Raw genomic sequence first — 21,153 nt, forward strand, 5'->3', positions numbered from 1 at the left:
ACTATTAAATGCATTTTATTCAGTCAGGGGTTGAGAGGAGATGCCCGCTGCTGAGTCCCCGCTGACTGAAATCCTTCAACCAGCAAGGATTTGTTGAGCGTCTCCTAGGCTCTGGTTCATCAGGGTGCATCTTCATCACCGTCCTGTGGGTATTGGGGTTACCACCTCCATTTTAGAGATGGACAAGTGCAGCCCCATAGAGTTTGGCTTGTATGTTTGTTTGTGTGTTAATTCATTCATTCTTTAGTGTACTTGTTCATTCATTTACTCCTTTGTTTATCCTCTCAACAAATATTTGTTGAGTCTTTTCTCTGTGCCCGACACTGTTATAGTCACTAAGCATCAGAGGGGAATAAGAAAAATGCAGTTCCTGCCCTGGCTGAGTGCGTGTTCTAGTGGAAGAGACAGCTGTTACATATGAAAGATACATAATTCTAAATACAGATAAATGCATGAAGACAAGGACACAGGTGATGAGACTGGGAGGAAGCGTGACTGGAATAACATTTGGGTGGAGCTCTGAGGGAAGGAGTCAGCCACGCAGGGATCTGGGGAAGGAGGCTGCAAGCAGAGGGAACAGCATGTGCAAAGGCCCTGTGGTGGGAACAAGCTGAGAGAGGTTGAGGCATAGTAAGGCCAATATTGCCAGCCTCCCATTGGGCATGTGGGGGAAGCAAGTGGGGGCCTTGTGGGCCGGGGCAGAATGTGTAGTTTATTCTGGCTGTAGTGGAGAGATGAGGGAGCATTTTTGGTGGAGGCTAAGATCATAGGAGGGAGAATTGTCAAGCCCAGCCAGGCTGATGTGTGGGGAGTGGACTGGAGGGGCAGGAAGTAAAGCAGGGAGGCCAGCGGCAGTGGGGACTTGGATCCAGTGCTAGGGTGGGATAGGAAGCAAGGAGAAGTGGTTGGGTTCAGGCTCTAGTTTCAAGTTCAAGCCAATGGGAATGGATGTGGAAGATCTGGGGAGAAGAGAAACTACGGAGGGTCCCAGTGTCTGGCCCGAATAACAGGCGGGTGGTGCCAAATTTTACTGCAACAGGGAAGAGTGTGGAGGGAGCAGCTTTAGATGCAGGGGAGCTGTTGCGAGTTGGTGGGAAGAGATGGCATCACAGCACAAGAGGAGAGACTGGCCTGGACTGTGAGTGTGGCCCCTCCGCCCCCTGCACTGGAGGGAGGCAGGGTGGCCTCCCAGATGCAGGGAACAGGGAGGGTGAGCTCAAGGTCACCAGCTGAGTGTGGATGGGGAAGTTGCAGATTAGTGGAAAGAGAGAATTTACTGAGTTTTGGAAGCAGACAGGTTTCTGAGTTTAAATCCAGCCGGCAAGTGACTATGTTCATTGAGCACTTAGTAAGTGCTAGGTAATTTCTAGGCAGTGTCTCACACAACCCTCACACAAGCCCTATGAAGCAATTGCTATCGTTATCCCCATTTACAGATGAGGAGACAGAGACTCAGAGAGGTGCAGTAACTTGTCTGAAGTCACACAGCGCATTGGTGGAGGGTCCAGTTTTGAGCAAGCAGCCTAGCTGTGCTTCACAACTTAGGAACCAGATCAGAGGCTCAGATTTCTCATCTTTCAAGAGGAGAGACAAGACCTTGCAGGGCTGTTAGTGGAATGCCGTGAAATAATGGATGTCAACCCCTGTAGAGTGCCTAGCGCTGTGCTTAGGCACAATAGGTGCCTAAGGGACAGCTACTCCCTCCCCTGACCTGTTTCTGTTTGCTTGGTTTCCATTAAGTGACACTCGCTGTTGGCAGCTCATTACTGCACAGTGTGTTCAATTGCTTGGAGAAGTCCTTCCTCCAAGGGATCTCATTAAGTCCGTTTTGAAATGAGAACACTTGGTGGGGAGCGGGCAGGCAGTTATTATTATACCCTGAAAATAACTTGTTAGAGTAAGAATGGAGAGGTATCGGGCTCTTCCCTGCCCCCGACACACACACACACACACACACACACACACACACACACACGCATAGTCGCTGTCCCCGCTCCTTCTGCTTCTGCTCCTGGCAGTGATGCTGGTTTGCAGGCACTTTGCCAGCCCCCTACTTGCCTCCCAGGACTTTTCACTTTGGATTAAAGAAGGGAGGGAGAGGCCGGGCGCGGTGGCTCAAGCCTGTAATCCCAGCACTTTGGGAGGCTGAGACAGGCGGATCACGAGGTCAGGAGATCGAGACCATCCTGGCTCATGAGGTCAGGAGATCGAGACCATCCTGGCTAACACGGTGAAACCCCGTCTCTACTAAAAAATACAAAAAACTAGCCGGGCGAGGTGGCGGGCGCCTGTAGTCCCAGCTACTTGGGAGGCTGAGGCAGGAGAATGGCGTAAACCCGGGAGGCGGAGCTTGCAGTGAGCTGAGATCCGGCCACTGCACTCCAGCCTGGGCGACAGAGCGAGACTCCGTCTCAAAAAAAAAAAAAAAAAGGAGGGAGGAGAGAGAGATACCTGGGGGCACCCCGAGGACTGTGCAGGTGTCCACATCCAAACACGAAGTCTGCTCCCAACTTAAAGCATCGCTCTTGTTTTTGAAGAAAGCAAACCATCAACTCAGACCTTCTTGAGAGAGGGAATGTTCTGTCAAAGCTCCAAACAGGGCATTTTCTTGAGACTTGGGATGAAGGGTGGTGAAACGGGAGCAGGGCTGCCCAGTTTAAACGCAGGTGTGGGTCATTTGCCCAGAGCTCGGAGTCCTCCAGAAGGACCAGCATGTTGTGCCGCAGGTGGCACGTGCAGACCCCCAGGGTGGCTTTGTGGAGTGAATGAATCGGGAGTGGAGACCTGAAGGGCACTTATAGATCGTCATGGCAACCCCTCCTCATTGGCTGAGAGGACGCAGGCCCAGGCAGCACCTGGATCTATCCAAGGCCCCGCAGCAGGTGGGAGGTGAGCAGGTCCCGGGGTGGGAAGTAAAAGGTGAGAATGAGAATACCTTTAAAGAGAACTCGAAGAAGGAGCAGAGCAGGACCAGCTAGTTCATTTTAGTGAAGGCTGAGGCAGCAGAACCCCCGGGCCTTCCTCCAGTGGCCTCTCCAGGCCTCCTTTTCTTTCTGAAAAGAAAAGGTAGGGAGGTAGGATTAAAGCTCTGGGCAGTGTTGTAAGAAAATATGTCATGTACCTTGAGAAAGGTGATTGTGAAAATGAACACTTAGGAAGATGCGTCACCATTGCTGTCTGAGCCTGGCCCCAGGAGGTACACATCCGCATTCTCACGACTTTGTGTTTTCATGAGCACAGCCTGTGTCCTGGGTGGATCTGGGAGCACCAGGAAGCCAGCCCTTCCTTCCTGTCTCTCCCTCTTCCCTCCCTCTGATTCTCGCCGAGCCCCGGCTCTGTGCATGGTTCTATGCTATGTCCGCTTGTTCGTTCCCCAGCTCTTTATTGAGTGTTTTAAGGGGTGGGGATACTGTAATCAACAGACAGACAGATACGAGTGCGCTGAGTCTAAGGTGGTGTTTCTTGAGACATGAGGAAGGCTGCCTCCAGAGTGTATGTACAAAAGTTCCCCAGCCTGCAGACCAGACAAACCCAGGTCCAGGCCTCATGCAGTCATTTCCTAGCTGAGTGACCTTGAGCACAACACCGAACATCTCTGAGCCTCAGTTTCCTCCTCTGTAAAATGGCAGAGTTACCATCCAGTTCACTCTGTGATTCTGGAGATTCTATGGGGAAAGGTAGGTGTGGTTCTTATGAAAGGCGGGGTGCCATGCGGTCCAGTCTCTGCACAGAATCACATTCCAGCAACTGGGAGCAAAAAACAATAAAAATTACAAATGCTATGCATCTCTAAAAGAACAGCAAGAGGCCAGGCGCAGTGGCTCACACCTGTAACCCCAGCACTTTGGGAGGTCGAGGCGGGTGGATCACGGGTCAGGAGATCAAGACCATCCTGGCTAACATGGTGAAACCCCGTCTCTACTAAAAATACAAAAAATTAGCCAGGTGTGGTGGCGGGCGCCTGTAGTCCCAGCTACTCGGGAGGCTGAGGCAGGAAAATGATGTGAACCTGGGAAGCGAAACTTTCAGTGAGCCCAGATCACGTCACTGCACTCCAGCCTGGGCGACAATATGAGACTACGTCTAAAAAAAAAAAAAAAAAAAAAAAATCAGACGTATAAATGATAAACTGTAGGAATACTGATGACTGCTAAACACCCCCTAGACTCATCCCCTTATGCTCAAATTGCAGCCTCATCTTTGTTCCTTTTCATGGTTCTGTTTCCTGATCCTTTTTGACTTAGCATGACCTCACCGTTCTGGTTAGCCTTCAGCTTTCTCCTCCCTTGTCTCTGGTCCTGGTCTTCTCTAGCCAAGACAAAAAATTTCTTTGAAGGTGCAGCACCCATTGGAGGAAGCCTAGGTTTTCTGCTGGGCTTGCCAGCAATAGCACTGTCCCTGGGATCAGATGGGGAGGGAGGATTTGGAGCTGCAGAGCCAGACGTGTTCCCTGCCTGCCGCAGATGGTCGTTGGGGAGCTAAGCTGGGAGTTCTTCCTGTCCTCTCTGTGATGAGTTCACCAGCTGGTATTAGTATGGGGTTCGGCAAAGTATGGCCTGTGAACCAAGAATGAGTTTTGCACTTTTAAAAGGTTGTAAAAGAAACCAAAAACCACCCAGAACACGAAGAAGGTGTGACAGAGACTGCATGTGACTTGCAAAGCCTGAAATACTTACTATATGGCCCTTTATGGGAAGTTTTCCAAGTCCTGGATGCAGAGATCCACCCAGGTTCTTCGCATCTTCCTACACTTTTCTGAGCATCTTATTCCCTCATGGTCCCCAAATGGCTGCCACAGTTCCAGCCATCCTCAGGAGCCCGGACAACATCCCACCAACGAAGAGGGTGCATCACGAGGAAGACTTCTCCCCATAGTCCACTCAGCAGACTTGCCCCCAGGTCCCGTTGGCCAGGATTTGGTAGGCAGAGGGTTGTGAAAAATGGACACATACAGAATGGCAAAGAGAATACTGTGATGGGAGAAGCCCAGGAGTTGAGGAACACAGAGAAGGCACTTTACTTGGAGGAGAGAGCAGCAAAGAAGGCTTCCTGGAGGTGGTGGCATCAGCACAAAATAGAAATTGGCCAGAGAAAGGGGTGGGGAAGAGAAGGCATTGCGTTGCAAATAGAATAGTAGTTCTTCCATCCCCTCCCCTCTCTCCCCTTTCCTTCCCTTCTTTATTTCATTCATTCATTTATCCATTCAACAAACACCAAATGCCTCCAGTGTGCCAGGCACAGGGGGCAATAGCGGAGACTAAGACATAGAAGATTTCTGTTCTCATAAGCCTTCCTTAGAGAGACAGTAATAAATAAACAATTAGAGAAATACCAAGTAATTGTAATTATTAAAGTGTAAGTGAAAGGGTGCTGTGATAGGGTCTGGAGAGTAACCTTATAGCTGTGACTCAGAAGCAAGAAGCATCAAGGCTGCGTAGGATCTGCAGGCAGCTCTAGGTTAGAAAAAACTGGGTAGAGGGAGCTGGGGGGTTTGCTTTAATTGCCCTGATGCCGGGGTCTCTGGAAGAGATTAAATCCAGGCTAGCCCAAGGTCTAGGACTCTGAGGCTGTGGAATGTGCATTGTACCCAAAAGGTGGGCTGCCATGGGGACCTGTGGAGTGATACCCCTTTGTCAAGATGCCAGGGCTGCCTGGCTGCCCCATTCCCTGCCCTCCCCGCCCACCCCAGCATGGCTCCTGGAACAGCGTGGGTGGCGCAAAAGAGAGGCTCTCCGCGTGCAGAGAAGCGAGTCACGTGAGAACAGACCTCCAGCCGGGTCGGGAGAAAGCACTCCTGCGTGGAGGCGTGCTCTGCAAGTGGAGACCGTTCCTCACAGCACGATGAGATGCGAGAGGGGCGGGGGCTGCCCAGCTGAGTGATGGAAATGATGGGGGTGGGGCGTGGTACCCCTGTTCCCTTGCCCAGAGAGCCAAAGCTGCTGAGCACAGGCCTCCAAGTCCGACTCTGCCACTAAGCCACTGCACAACCTCCAGCCTTCACTCTCTGCCTCAATTTTCTCCTCTGTACAATGGGGATACTTATTTTGTGTTCCCATGAGTTGGTCAGAGCATATAATGTTACCACCACTTGGTAAGAAGGGTACTGTTTTTCTCCCCTTTTAAAGGCAAAGAAGGTGAGGCTCAGAGAAGGTAAGCTACTTGCCCAGGATCACACAGCAAGGAGCTGGAGGGCCAGGCAGTCAGACTTTGGAGCCTTAACCTAAACCATGCTTGCGAGGATGACGTGAGATGATGTGGGGCCTGGCACACACAGTATGTCCCGTCAGCTCTTAGGAAACATGTACCCTGTCAGAGCATCAGAGCAGCCTTTGGACGAGTGTTGATTTAGCCTGGGGAAGAGGGCATTTCTCTTTATAAGTTTGTTTTTCAAAACGTAGGTACTTTTTTTTTTTTTTTGAGACAGAGTCTTGCTCTGTCGCCCAGGCTGGAGTGCAGTAGTGCAATCTCGGCTCACTGCAACCTCTGCCTCCCAGGTTCAAGCGATTCTCCTGCTTCAGCCTCCCAAGTAGCTGGGATTATAGGTGTGTGCCACCATACCCGGCTAATTTTTGTATTTTTGGTAGAGATGGGGTTTCACCATGTTGGTCAGGCTGGTCTCGAACTCCTGACCTCGTGGTCCACCCACCTTGGCCTCCTGAAGTGCTGGTATTACAGGTGTGAGTCACCGCATCTGGCCAAATGTGGGTAGTTAAGCCACACTCATTCCAATGGTGGATTCCAATGGGGCAATCCCCATTGGAATATCTGTGCCTGTTGCTGGGGGCCTGCTGTGTGCTCTTGGCTTGCACTAATACCTGGGAGGTAGGTGTCATGATTTCCATCTGCAAAAGGAGGCAGCTGCGGCAGGAGAAGGCTGTGTAAGGGCCCCGGGCCACACAGTATTTGTAAGTGGGTCTGGCGGCTTTGCAGAGGAAGGCCGAGGGTTTTGAGTTGGTCTTTCCTGTGGTCTTCCTGGGTAGCCCCCTTGGGGAGTCACATCCCGGAGAGAAGGGAAGCATTGCCTGGGGCCCCACAGTGGTGTGGGGCAGAGCCTGGCTCTTCCTCTCCATTCAGCCTGGGCAGGAGGGCATGGAAGATGCCCTCTGAGGCCACCCAGACCTGCTGGTCACTGGAGCTGTTAGCGTGGTTGAGTTTTTATCAGAACAGAGTACGGGAGGGGGTCCCCAAAGCCATGTTGGCAAACTTTGTGCTTTTCACCATCAGGCTTCAGCTCGGGTTCGCGGCCAATCTACGTGTGAGTAGGAGAAAGCCAAATGGAGTGGAGGGACGGAGGAACACACGTCAAGGTCTTCCTTCCTGTGACCACATCTTCTGTACCCCATAATTCAGCTGACACAAATGGGGATATTCACAGGGTCAGGGTAGCCCGGTAGTTAAGGGCACAGGCTTTGAGTTCCACCCAGCCGTGGGTTGTGTCACCGCTCTGCATATAGCAGATGCATGACTTGGACTGGCGATGTCATTGTCCAGAGCCTTTGTTGTCCCATCATACACTGAAGATTACAGCCTTCCTGGGTTATACCTGTCAGCGAGGCAGTAGGGCGCACAGTAGTCCCTTGGTGAACGACAGCTACTGTGAGTTGCGACCACGCTTACTACAAACCCCAAGTAAAACAGTCGCGTAGAATCAGGAGTGGGTCTCTTGCTTCCCTGCTATAGTAACTGGTTCATGGGAGGCACTCAAGATTAAGTGCTTGTTGAAGTCAGGACAGGAGGGAGGGAGCAAGGAAAGAAAGGCCAGAAAGGCCTTCTCATTTTTTCAATCTTTTATGATGCTCATGGAGACCTTCAAAATCTCAGAGTGTTGCTTATTTTCAATCTTTTATGATGCTCATGGAGACCTTCAAAATCTCAGAGTGTTGCTTAGGGGACAGGTCAGCCAAGTAAAGCAAACTCACTGGTCAGAAATACATTTCTTAGGGGAGGTCACGTGTTCCTCATCCCTGTTCTCATTTGCTGTTTCCCAAGAACATCTTGCTTTGTTTTGCTAACTGAGCCAACCATGTGGAACTTCAGCTACTGAGGTGGAAAGAAGCGTGTTGTCCAGCCCCAGGCAGTGTGGCCAAAGACACCAGCAGAGCTCCCCTCCTCCTTCCCAGGGGCTGATTGCCCCCAGAACCACTGGGTGGCCCAGCGAGATAAGTCAGGCAGGGGAATTAGGTGGGGGCCTGCCGCCTGCCTTTTTCCATTTTAGAGAAGGCCAGGGTTTGCAGCCTTATGAGAGGCCTGGCTCTTGGAAGAGGGGCTGTAATTACTGATTGGCTTTGCCATGCCGGGCAGGGCCACATGGCAGACTCTCCACGGCGTGGAAAATGCCGCTTTCTACTTGAGCTGAGGGTGGGGACTGATAAAGAAAGGTGATGAGTTTCTGTCTGTTTCTAGAAATATTTCCTTGCCAGATGATTTTTTTTTTTTTCTCATCCCAAGGTTAATTAAAGACATCTTAGGTCACTAAAATGACTATTTGAAGAAGAATGTGATAAATTAACACAAGGAAATAATCTTGGGCTTGGTTTATAAATAATCTGGGATTGACTTATAAAATCAAGTCATTTCTATTTTTTTTTTCTTTTATCTGAATTCCTTTCTCTGTTGCCTTGGAAACAAGTCTCCCAAGGGGGATGTTTGGAGTCCTGTGACTTGGGTTCAAGCCTCAGTGATTCCTTCATTTCACATGGTGGGTGTGATGAGAGCCTCTTGAGGATGTTGAGTATCAAGGGTGGACAGGACACGTCCCTGCCACCCATAGGCTCGGGACCCAGAGGGGAAGACTGATGGGTAAACCAAATTACAGCCAGGTAAACTGTGTGATTCAGTGGGGGTTACATAGGCAGGGTGGGAGCCCAGAGGTGCCCCCTGCCCCCATGGACATAAGGAAACGGGGGAGGTGTCTCAGAGGCAGGAGTATCTAAGGTGAGCTGTGGTGGACTAGATGCTGGCCAGGTGAGGACGGGGTGGAAAGGTGTCTTAGCCAGAGGGAACAGCATATGCAAAAGGCTGAACAAGAGATGGCATGGCACATTCCAGAGTGAACATCTGTCCAGTTTATCCAGGGTCGAAAGCAGCTGGGGAAACAGGTAATATGTGAGGTTGCAGACGCTGTCAAAGTTCAGATCATGCACAATTCCTGGGAGATATCAGAGAGGGCGCCTGCTGCAGATGGACCATGAGGCCTTAGGGCAGCCCTCGGTCTGGGCCTGTTTCTTTAGTTAAGTGGGAAGGTTGGCCTGGGTTGGTCCCTGCTGGTGTCCTGGTTCTGACTGTCTAGGGTCCTGTGATTCATTGGAACAGTAAGATGATAGGAATTATAATAGAAAAACGGTTATCCCTTGTGGTCACCATTTATTGAGTATTGTTGTTGTTGTTGTTGTTTTGAGACAGAGTCTTGTTCTGTCACCCAGGCTGGAGTGCAGTGGTACGATCTCCGCTCACTGCAACCTCCACCTCCTGGGTTCAAGAGATGCTCCTGCCTCAGGCTCCTGAGTAGCTGGAACTACAGGTGCACACCACTATGTCTGGTTAATTATTGTATTTTTAGTAGAGACGAGGTTTTGCCGTGTTGGTCAGGCTGGTATCGAACTCCTGGCCTCAAGTGATCCACCCGCCTCAGCCTCTGAAAGTGCTGGGATTACAGGTGTGAGCCACTGCGCCCGGCCTTATTGAGTGTTTACTACGTGCCAGGGGCACAAATTATCTCAGTTGTTTTTTTGTCGCAACCTTTTGAAGCGGGTGGGCCTCATACAAGATGAGAAAACCATGACTCAGGTGATGCAGGCCTTACGCGGAAGCCCTGTGCCGTCTGCTACCTTCTGACTGACGGTGTTGCTCCATCTGAAAGAGAGAAAAAAGTAGGTTGAAGCTGAGTTCATGAGCCAGCCCTTCCCACATGTAGTCCTGGGAATTTGTCACCAGGCCAGTTGACAAGAAAGGGAAACTAATGCAGTTGGCAACTGGGCAAGCCCTTCTGAAGGCTTTTCCTGACCCTCACAAGAGGCCATGGGGAACCACCCAGATAACTGTAGAGAAATGAGGTGGTGAAGTGCTTTGGGATCAGACAGATCTGGATTCAAGTCCCAGAGCCCTCTTGCCAGCTCAGTGACCTTGGGCAAGTCCCCCCCCCCCTTTTTTTTTGTTTTGAGAAGGCGTCTCGCTCTGTCACCCTGGCTGGAGTGCAGTGGCGCGATCTCGGCTCACTGCAACCTCTGCCTCCCAGGTTCAGGGGATTCTCCCACCTCATCCTCCCAGGTAGCTGAGACTACAGGCATGTGCCACTGCGCCCAGCTAATTTTTTGTATTTTTAGTAGAGACAGGGTTTCACCATATTAGCCAGGATGGTCTCAAACTCCGACCTTGTGATCCGCCCGCCCCGGCCTCCCAAAGTACTGGGATTACAGGTGTGAGCCGCTGCACCTAGCCCAGGGCAAGTCCTTTGGCTCTTTAAACCTCATTGTTCTCTGCAAAATGGGGAACATCACTAACAGGACTTACCCTTAAGGGTTGTTTTGAGGGTTAAATGAGGTGAGATGTGCGAGTAACTATTTCCTAGTATACAGTAAATCCTCCATTAGTGGTTGTTATTATTTCCACTGTACCACCTTCTTTTTTGTTTGTTTTGTTTTGAGATGGAGTCTCGCTCTGTTGCACAGGCTGGAGTGCAGTGGTGCAATCTTGGCTCACTGCAACCTCCGCCTCCTGGGTTCAAGCGATTCTCCTGCCTCAGCCTCCTGAGTAGCTGGGATTATAGGAACCTGCCACCACAGTAGAGATGGGGTTTTGCCATGTTGGCCAGGCTGGTCTTGAACTCCTGACCTCAGGCGATCCGCCCACTTCACACCCCCAAAGTGTTGGGATTACAGGCGTGAGCCACCGCTCCCAGCCCCACCTTCTTTATTAATATAATATTAGTGTACCTCTTAGTCTAGGATGCATAGTCCTGGAATGTCCAATCTTTTAGGAAGCAGGATGTGAGGAGGGTCATATAAATGGGACCTCCTGCGGGAGATCTGGAAAAAGCTGAAGGTTGTCTTGGAGGCGGAAGAGGAGGGGAAGGCAGTGGTAGGCAGGGATGCCACATGTCCAGAACTCTGAGGGCAAGACTGAACGTGCCCCTACTTTCTGGCCTTTGCACGTGGTATTCTCGCTTTCAGCCCTCTTGGAATACTCCTATTTATCCTTCAAAACCCCACCCAGATACCCTTCTTTTAATTTTAAGTCTTTAATAAGTGATCATTTCCCTGTTCTTTCCTCAACCTTTGAATTTCTTGGTTGGGGCTCACCCCTCCCTGTTATGTTCCCATAGCATGTTATTCACTTGTTCATCAGAACCCTTGGCAATTGTTCATTTCTTTTCCTATTTCTTTCTTCCACCAGACCAAGGATTCTTGAAATTACACATGTTTGTATTAGACTTTGGGGAGAAAATGGGATAGCCTCAGATTTGAGTTGAACTTTGGGGACACCTTCCACCCTTAATGGCTAAGAATCAGATATACTGAGCTCTTCAGAGACTGTAGGTCCCCTCAAACCCAACACTGAGCTTGCAGAAAGTAACTGTCTGGGGAATGTTTGTTGAATGAATGAATGAATGAATGGACGACATATTCTGATTTCTTCTTCCTCTCTCTCTCTCTCTCTCTCTCTCTCTCTCTCTCTCTCTGTGTGTCTCTCTTTCTCCCCCTCCCCCTCCCCCCCTCCCTTCTTCCCTCCCTCCTTCCCTCCCTTCCTCTCTCTCTGCTGCCCAGGCTGGAATACAATGGCGTGTTCTCAGCTCATTGCAACCTCCACCTCCCGGGTTCAAGCAATTCTCCTGCCTCAGCCTCCCAAATAGCTAGGATTTCAGGTGCCCACCACCACTCCCAGCTAATTTTTACATTTTTAGTAGATATGGGGTTTCACCCTGTCAGCCATGCTGGTCTCAAACTCCTGACCTCAGGGAATCTACCCGCCTCAGCCTCCCAAAGTGTTGGGATTACGGGCATGAGCCACCACACCTAGCCCATTTTCTGATTTCTGAAATCACACGTGCTTGTCTAGAAATGGCGATCTCTGTGCCTCGCCTCATATTGTAGATGAAATTCCCATTTACTTCCTGGATCTCAGCAGCTTCTCCAGCATTTTTTGGATTAATTATGTAAGAAAGAGATGGTTTTCTTTCTTTTTTGATGCCCAAAACATCCCAAGAGTTTCCTGGAGAGAACAGAAGACTTTGCAGAAAAAGTCCTCTGGGGGAGAATGCTTGCGCTGCCCCAGTTTTCAGGAAGCGAAGCTTTTTATAGTCACACTTGCAGACCGCTCTGTACCTAAAGGAAGCCAGGAGGGAACAAGCAGGCATCTGGCTTTGTAGCTTACTTCTGCACCCCTCTCCCCTTTCTGGAAGGAGGCAGAACTGGATGATCCCACCTGCCATTTGGTCTCTGCTTTTCTGGGCGGTTGTCGCCATCCAGACTGATTTGGTGAGGGCCAGGATGTATAGCTTGTCACAGGTGTGAGGCGGGGCGGGGTCGGGGGTGCCAAACTCCACCACTTAATAGCTGTGTGACCTTGGGTTGGTCATTTCACTTCTCTCTGCTGCAGTTTTTCCATCTGTAAAATGGCAGTGATAATCATATTAATGGTATCAGCCTCCTTTCATTGTCGGCAGGAGCTGATGGTGATGCAGTGTAATGCCTGGCACATAGTAAGTGCTCAGTTAGCAGTGGTGATGGTGGTGATGGTGGTGGTGGTCTTCGGTCAGGTTCCCTAGAAGCAGAGACTGACATGAGGATTCTGGTGCAGTGATTCATTGAGGGAAAGCTCTCAAGCGAAACCCATAAGGAAGAAAGGGCAACAACTGGGACAGGGGACAAAGCTAAGTACAGATGTGGTTTCAGCTGAGCCCCAGCCTCAGCCCAGTCCCATGGGCACCCCCAGAGTGTGAATTGCATCACTGAGTTGGTGGTGCCTTGAGGCAAGGAGACCTGGGTGTTGTGTTCTGTATTGGTCAGTCATTGGCCGTGGGCATCTCGGCATAGTCTTCAGTAAGGGCAGTTTCCAGAGGAGGGTGGAGCTCTGAACCTTTTGTAACCAGCATTCACGGCAGCTGAAGGGTGTGTGTGCACCTTCTAGAAAAGGGGATCTTAATCAGGGGCGGTACTCGCTGCATCGATGAAAATGATGAGTTCAATGACTTCATCTCTGAAAACCAGAGAAGTCAAGTCACTTTCTCACCGTCATACAGCTAGTAAGAGCTATAGCTAGGTCTCCAAACCCTTAATCATGACACTATACTTATTTAGCAAGGACGGGGTGGGTCTAGAATAAGGGAAGTGAGGTCACAAAATTGGGGGACATCAAGAAAAGTCACTGATCACTATAAATAATATTTTAATTGTGTTAAAAAAATTAAAATTAATGCAAAAATTTACGATGAGAAAGGAACCAGAACTATAAATAAAAACAGGATTAGTGTTACTTATTTTTTTCCTTTTGACTCTGGCCCAGCATGGCTTGCCCCACACTGAGCAAGTCCCTTTTTGAACAATTAGGTTCTTACACCTTTTCATCATTATCTATGTGACTGTGATAAACATTCTTAGAGCAAAATGTTTGTATATTATTATTGTTATTTCCAAAGGAATTCCTGTTTGTGGAACTGGATCACTAACTATAGGGTCAAAAGTTAGACACAGCGCCCCCCTCCCCTTTTTATTATGAAAATGTTCAAACATATAGAAAAATTACATAGGAAAACACCCATCAGCTAGATTCTATGAAGTTTGCTATGTGGCCAGGCACAGTGGCTCACGCCTGTAATCCCAGCACTTTGGGAGGCCGACGGGGGCAGATCACAAGGTGGGGAGATTGAGACCATCCTGGCTAACACGGTGAAACCGCCACCCCCCTGACCAGGTGTCTCACAGGAAACTTAAAAATACAAAAAAATTAGCCGAGTGTGGTGGTGGGCGCCTGTAGTCCCAGCTACTCGGGAGACTGAGGCAGGAGAATGGCATGAACCCAGGAGGCGGAGCTTGCAGCGAGCCGAGATCGCACCACTGCACTCCAGCCTGGATGACAGAGCGAGACTGCATCTCAAAAAAAAAATTTTTTTTTTTTGCTATGTGTGCTTTATTAAAATGTAGCCATCCATCCATGGCACTTTTTTTTGTTTTGTTTTGTTTTTGAGACAGGATCTCACTCTGCTGCCCGGACTGGATTGCAGTGGTGTGATCACAGCTCCCTGCAACCTTAACTACCCAGGCTGAAGCAATCCTTCTACATTAGCCTCCAGAGTAGCTGGGACTACAGGGTTCAAACAATCCTCCCACCTCAGGCTCCCAAAGAGCTGGGATTACAGGTGTGAGCCACAGCACCCAGCACTCCATTTGTGTGTGTGTATTTCAAAATAAATTATTGGCTGGGCATGGTGGCTCATGCCTGTAATCCCAGCACTTTGGGAGGCTGAGGTGGGCAGATCACGAGGTTAGGAGTTCAAGACCAGCCTGGGCAACATGGTGAAACCCTGTCTCTACTAAAAATACTAAAAATTCAAAAATTAGCCAGGCGTGGTGGCGGGCGCCTGTAATCCCAAGCTACTCAGGAGGCTGAGGCAGGAGCATTGTTTGAACCCAGGAGGCAGAGGTTGCGGTGAGCCAAGATTGCGCCACTTGCATGCCAGGCTGGGTGATAGAGCGAGACTTTATCTCAAAAAAAAAAAGTATAGACATCAGTACATTTCAGCTGTACATTTCAATATGCATGTCATTTACTGACAAGCCATTATTTTTTAAGACTTTTGATTTAGAGTATTAAATTTCTTACAGGAAATATATACCAGTTTTAATGTCCATCTGCTGTGGGTATATGTGTCTGTTTCACCACAACCTTGACAACACTGGGTATGATCTTTTTAAAGGTGTTTTACTTTCTACTTTGATTTAACATTTTTCCTCCTGAGGACCCCAGTGGATTTCCCACCCCGATGTCCAGATGGTCTGTTAAAAAGCTGTGTGCCATTTCAGCTCTCTAGGTATTTCTGATGTGACTTTCCTGGGACCTGGGGGAGGACTCAGCTCTTTCTCAGGTCTGTTCCTGTTTCCACCCTCGTCTGTTCCTGTTTCCACCCTGGATGTCCCGGGCCTGCGTGGTGAGGGAGCAGGACCATGAAGAGGACTTCCTGGTGTAGGAGCTCACTATGGGCAATCTGTGTGGGGAAAATGGGCAAACTTTGGAGGCCCACTTTGGATGCCAGAGGTCCTGGGACCTAGGAGGCTGCATGTGGTGGAGGGTAGAGCCAGGCACTCATGGCAGTGTGACCTGGCCCTTTGTGTTTCCTCACCTGCACGGTGGGGTAATGCTTCTGGATAGATCAACATGAGGTATATAGGCTGCTGCAAGAGCCCCCCACCCCACCTTCGCCTTCAACCTTCAGTTTTCTCATGGACCATGTACCTACTTGCCTCTGGGCACTTGTATCTCTGTGATTTCTATGGGCCAGGAATTTGGGAGCAGTGTGGCTGAGTGACTGTGACTTAGAGTTTCTTATGAGGTTGTACCCAAGATATTGGCCAGTCTACAGTCAGCTAAGAGTTTGACTAGAGATGGAGCATCTGTTTCCATAGTGGCTTACTCACACGGCCGGCATGTGGTGCTAGCTATTGGCTGGCGGCCTCAGATTCTCTCCATGTGGGTTTCTGTGTGTGACTGCTTGAGCAGCCTCACAACATGGCGACTGGCTTTGACCTCAGAGAACAAGGTGGAAACCATGATGCTTTTTATGACCAAGCTTTAGAAGTCCTACACTGTCACTTCTTCTTCTTCTTTTTTTTGAGACGAAGCATCACTCTGTCACCCAGGCTGGAGTACATTAGCGCAATCTCAGCTCACTGCAAACTCCGCCTCCCGGGTTCAAGTGAGTCTCCTGCCTCAGCCTCCTGGGTAACTGGGATTACAGGTGCCTGCCACCATGCCCAGCTAATTTTTGTAGTTTCAGTAGAGATGGGGTTTCACCATGTTGGCCAGGCTGGTCTTGAACTCCTGACCTCGTGATCCACCCGCCTTGGCCTCCCAAAGTGCTGGGATTACAGACATGAGCCACCAAGCCCGGCCCATCACTTCTTCTTTACTCTGCTAACCACACGGATCAACCTTGATTCGTTGTGGGAAGGGACCACACCAGGGTATGGATAAAAGGGGGGAAGGATTATTGATGGTCATCTTGGAGGACACCTATCAGGCATAACCTTGGTACATGATTTCACCTCTGTGGAGCTCAGTCTCCTCTGTCAAATGGGTTCATGCAAAAAAATTCATTAGTTGATTCCTGTGAATGCTTAGAATGGTGTTGGACATTTAGTTTCCTCTTAATAAATATTAGCCACCACTGTCATCCCCTGCTGGGCTCTGAGCCCTCTGTTGTTAATCTCTATGCAGTGCCTGGCTCAGAGTAGGCACCCTCTGAATCTTTATTAAATCAGTGAGTGAAAGAATGAATGAGGCTGGATATGGTGGCTCATGCTTTGGGAGACTGAGGCAGGTGGATCACTTGAGTCTAGGAGTTCGAGACCAGCCTGGACAACATGGTGAAACCCTGTCTCTACAAAAATAACACACAAAAAAATTAGCTGGGCTAATGTAGCTGGGACTACACACACCTGTAGTCTCAGCTACTCAGGAGGCTGAGGTGGGAGGATCACTTGAGCCTGGGAGGCCAAGGCTGCAGTGAGCTATGATCACGCCACTGCAGTCCAGCCTGGGCAATAGAGTGAGATCCTGTATCCAAAAAAAAAAAAAAAAAAAAAAAAGAAGAAGAAGAAGAAAGAGAGAAGAGAGGGAGAGAAAGAGAATGAATAGCTGTAAAGACTAGGAATACATGGAGAAGAAAGAGATCTGTTGACCACATTGCCAGAGAATCCTTTGTGATAAACTTTCTCAAGTGAGGCCCTTTGACCAGTGTCTAGAAAACAAATATTTGTTCAAAACTGAACTGAGGTGGTGGTGGAAAGGACATAGGATGCATTCTGAGCGACCTGGGTTTCAGTCGTGTACTTGGTGTCCGAAGAATAAATATTTACAGAGTCCTGACTCTGGGCCAGATACCATGTCAGACCTGGGAAAACCTGGGGTGGGGAGCAGCTCTGGTGCATGCCCTGGCAGCATCCTTGCTGTGTGACCTTGGGCAAGCGAATCTATGTCTCTGAATCTGCATTTCTTTGTCTGTAAAAGTAGTGGGGTTGGGGGGACATGGATCCCTGCTGGAAAGAGAAACCTCCTTTAACAGGTATGCCTGACTCCAGGATCCAGCTGCTGCCCACCCCCTTCTTACAACCCCTGACATGTTTGGAATCTCCAGGCAGAGGACAGAAAACCTGCATGGGTCAGATGAGCAGGGCCTGGCCGAGGGCAGTGGGTGTTAGGGTCTAGTGGTACCCCCTACGCCTAGTACTCCAGCCCTGTAAGGGTTAAAACCCAGCTAGCTCATGTGACCTGATGTAAACCATGAATCATTCCCATTGCTCCTAGTGCTGAGCCTGCTGCCCAGGACCGGGCAGATGCTGTGCCCCGGGTTGCCATGGCAACTCCACCTGTACTGAAATACAGCCCGCCTCAGTCCTTCCTGGGGCGACCTCAGGGGCTGTCTCACCTGGCCCAGTGTTGCCTTACAGAGAGGGAGGGAGAGACAGCTGAAAAGGAGAGAGAGGAGAGAAGCTTAGAGACAAGCAAGTGGAAGTTGAGACACAGGGAGAGGGAGGAGAGCGAGGTTGGGAAATCAACAGAAACACACCACGAGAGGGAGACAGACTGACAGCCGACCAGAGGTCCCAAGACACTGCCTGTAACCGTAGAGGCAGAAGCCGTTTCCCAGCAGTGCTAACCTTCCCCGGGGCTGCCAGATCTCCGACATACAGGCACACACACACACGTGCACACACATGCACACACGTGCAGCCGCATTTCCTGGTGCGCTTTTGCGGTGAGGGCACAGGGGTGGGTAGGCTGGCAAGCACGTGAAGTTGCCATCAGCCCCGAGGGACCGTGAGCGAGTTGGGACTTGGGGGAGAAAAAAATGGGGGCGGACGTCAGCTCCCTGGGCGGCCACCGCCACCGCCTCCGCCTCCCCGAGGCCCCTCCTGCATTCCTGGGCAGCGAAGCCCCTCGTTAAGACGGGGGCTGATGTCATCCCGGGCTGCTCAGCCAGGGGACCCGGGGGCCCTGGTGGCTGCCTCCGGAAGTGAGCTAGCCGCCTGCCGGCCGACAGGTTTGGAATCTCCAGCCAAAGGACAGAAAAACTGCATGGGTCAGGTGAGCGGGGTCTGGCCGAGGGCAGCCGGGCAGGGGGCAGCAGGGCGCGGCAGCTTGCCCACCGGAACCTTCCAGGGTGCACCTCAGGGGGGCTGCCTACCTGAAGGGAAGTGAGGACAAGGGTGCCCAAGGCCGCCCCCTCCACCCACCCCCACCCCCCGCCTTTCGGGGACCGTCACGCCCTGGAGTGAGTGCAGCCGGCTTGTTCCTCAAAGCTCCTTGTCTCCGCCGATCAGCTGGGTGAGCCCTGGAACTGGAACCTGGACTGCCCAGTGTGTTGACTTTACAACTCCGCTGGGGTGGACTCGCAGCCTGGCACTTAGCTGCCTCTTAATTCTGAGCGGCACCCGTGGATGCAGCCGGCTGCTGGCTCGGGGATGTTTACTTACCCTTGGTTTGCCTGAAGAGAGCTGCTGTTTTTAAATTTTTTTCCTCCAAGCAAGCCCAGAACTTCCATGAGCAAAAGAGTCAGAAGAGGGGAGAGGACACTGGCGTTTTAATTGCTCTCGCCCTCCCTAACCTCCTCCTTCCCTCTCCTCCTGGCTGGCCCCATGGATTACCTGGGAGATAAACTCACAGTGGCTCAGACCCACATGACCCAGTGGATGGGCACCGTGAGGAGGTCCTTCCAGGAAGCCCTCAATTTGGTGACCACCACGGTGGGCCATGAACGGACGAGTGCAGAGTCGGGCAGCCGGACCCCCTTCAAGCGTACCTCTTCCTTCCGACACCTGGCTTCCCGGAGTCGGGAATCCTTCCGCCGCTTCTCTGCTCGCAGCCAACAGAGATTTTCTTCACTGAGGAAAAGGCACACAGATTCGGAGCCGCCAGATATTGTAAGCTTATTATGTTTTAAAAAATATTAAAACAACACTGAAAGCTCCTCCCCTCCAGTCCTCCCAGGGAGGGGGTCTCAGACATCAAACCCGGGAAGTTACTGCTCCCAGAATAGTTGTCAGTCAAAGCCCAGGCACTTCCTGTCCCCTGTACCTGGGAAAGAGGCACGTAGCAATAATTCCTCTCTCTCCCGAAGTCGGTCAGGAAATTTTTGCTGGATTCGACGTCTGTGTGGACAGGGCCAGCGCATGAGTTTGGCTGAATTTGCCGGTTGATTTATGTTTAAGTGTGAACACCCCAGCTCCCGACACGAAAGCTCATCCTTCCCCCTATTTTTAGGGTGGATTAGTGGCACCTGCCTCATCTCCTCTCACCCTCCTAGGAAGCACAAGTGGCCATGTCATGTGCACGCTGAGTTGTAGTTTTTGTCGTTCTACCGAGCTTTCGTTGAATTGCCGAGGAAAGGGCCTTAGGAGACCGAGATGGTGGGCGAATTTGCCCGCTGGCCGTGAACCTGGGGCTTGGTGTGAGTGGGCCAGGGCGGCAGGCCTTTATTTCTTACTCAGGCAGACTCAGGAGGGCTTGGATTGGGACAGCAGGGTGGAATGACAGCTAATGATGAAAACCTCGGCCTGTGTCCTGCTGGGGGACAGTGCAGAAACAATCATAAGGTCCTTGTGGTGATTTGGAGAGGTGGGATTGGGCCCAGAGAGCGAAAGTGCCTACCATGGGGAAGCACAGTGAGCAAGTGGCAGAGCCAGGTCTGGAACCCCAGGCTCTGACCTCCCCATTCACGGCTCTTCCCAGTCCAGCTCCCGGCAGATGTTCTCCCCAGACCCTCCCGATTACTTCAGGGCTGCCCACATCACTGACCAAGCGTGAGCCTAAAGAGAGGGCCTGCCATTTTCACATAGGAGACTTCTACCACCTGACTGTGTTGGCCCAGTTTGTGGGAGCACCTGAGGACAGGCGAAGGGCTAAGCCAGCCCCTTTTTCTGGGTTCCTCCTAGCCAGGAGTGCTGTAGTCATTAAGGGACTCAGCATTTAGGGAGGAGCCCTGAGCTGGCCCTCCTTTCACTCGAGGTGGCAGGGCTCACAGCTGCCCTGCCAGGTACAGGGGCTCAGTATCCCCTCTGCTGGCCCAGAGGTGTGGTGACTCACCCCAGGCCATACAGCAGCTGGAGCAGGCAAGTGCAAATGCAAGGCAGGAGCCGAGCACTTGGGCATGACATGTGTCTCGTTCACAGGACGTCTCCTTCACAGTGGATCTGGGCTCCTTTGTGGCCTTGGACAAATTAGTGGGGCTTAAATTTACGAGACAGATTCCCCAACCTCTGAAAGGTGTGACTTGGCACAGGGAAAGAAGGCCCCTCATTCATTCTGTCTCCCTCTGTGTGTATCTCTGTCTCTGTGATGTGTCTCTCTGCCTTGCTCTGTCTCTGTTGGTTTCTCTGTAAGTCCTGTTCTCTCTCAGGGTAGGGGGTTGGTGACAGGCAGGCTCTGTTGGTATCCCTCTTTCCCCACCCTGGGGAGTGGTGTGACCATGGGCATTGGCCTGAATCCCCTAGGCCTCTTCCTGTGTTACAGGTTGGTGCCACCGGAGCAGCTGCCTCTCCAGGTGGTTGAATAAATGAAGTTGGGTGGTGCAGAGCCATTCTCTGTTGCATTGGGATGCCACCAAGAGTGTAAATACATGCTAAATACATTCAAGCCTCAGGCTCCTTCCCATGTAGACACACTACTGTGTGGCAGGCACCAGCTGGCCTTGGCCTTGACAGCTTGAATCAGACTCCTGGCTGAGGAGCCCTGCCCCATTCTTAAGCCTCAGTTTCTTCCTGTGTCCAATGAGGAGAACCAAGTGCTAGGTATGAGATTGAAGCAAGCCCCCGGCACAGTGCCAGGCACACAGTAGCTGCACACTTGTGAGTGCCCTCTCTCTGTTGCTTGCCTAGACACTCTGCCTGAGCAGGATAAAGGCAGAGTTGGGATAGGAACACGTGCAGTCTTGAAGAGAAGTCA

The 21,153-nt window shown here is 50.9% G+C and overlaps 1 protein-coding gene and 1 long non-coding RNA gene across 3 annotated transcripts in view; one reads left to right on the top strand and one right to left on the bottom strand.

Moving 5' to 3' along the window:
- Positions 1-21,153, top strand: part of KIAA1671 (KIAA1671 ortholog) — a 252,553-nt gene that overhangs the window by 149,783 nt on the left and 81,617 nt on the right. The gene's annotated exons all lie outside the window — the stretch shown is intronic.
- On the bottom strand, positions 9,377-19,365 carry LOC110740559. Its single transcript, XR_002515336.2, has 5 exons — positions 19,288-19,365; positions 18,858-19,094; positions 17,639-17,678; positions 16,650-16,767; positions 9,377-9,852 (listed from the first exon to the last, which is right to left on the bottom strand). It is a non-coding gene; the product is annotated as an uncharacterized LOC110740559 (long non-coding RNA).

The sequence above is a fragment of the Papio anubis genome, chromosome 16, assembly GCF_008728515.1.
Source record: "Papio anubis isolate 15944 chromosome 16, Panubis1.0, whole genome shotgun sequence".
Classification (NCBI taxonomy): Eukaryota; Metazoa; Chordata; class Mammalia; order Primates; family Cercopithecidae; genus Papio; species Papio anubis.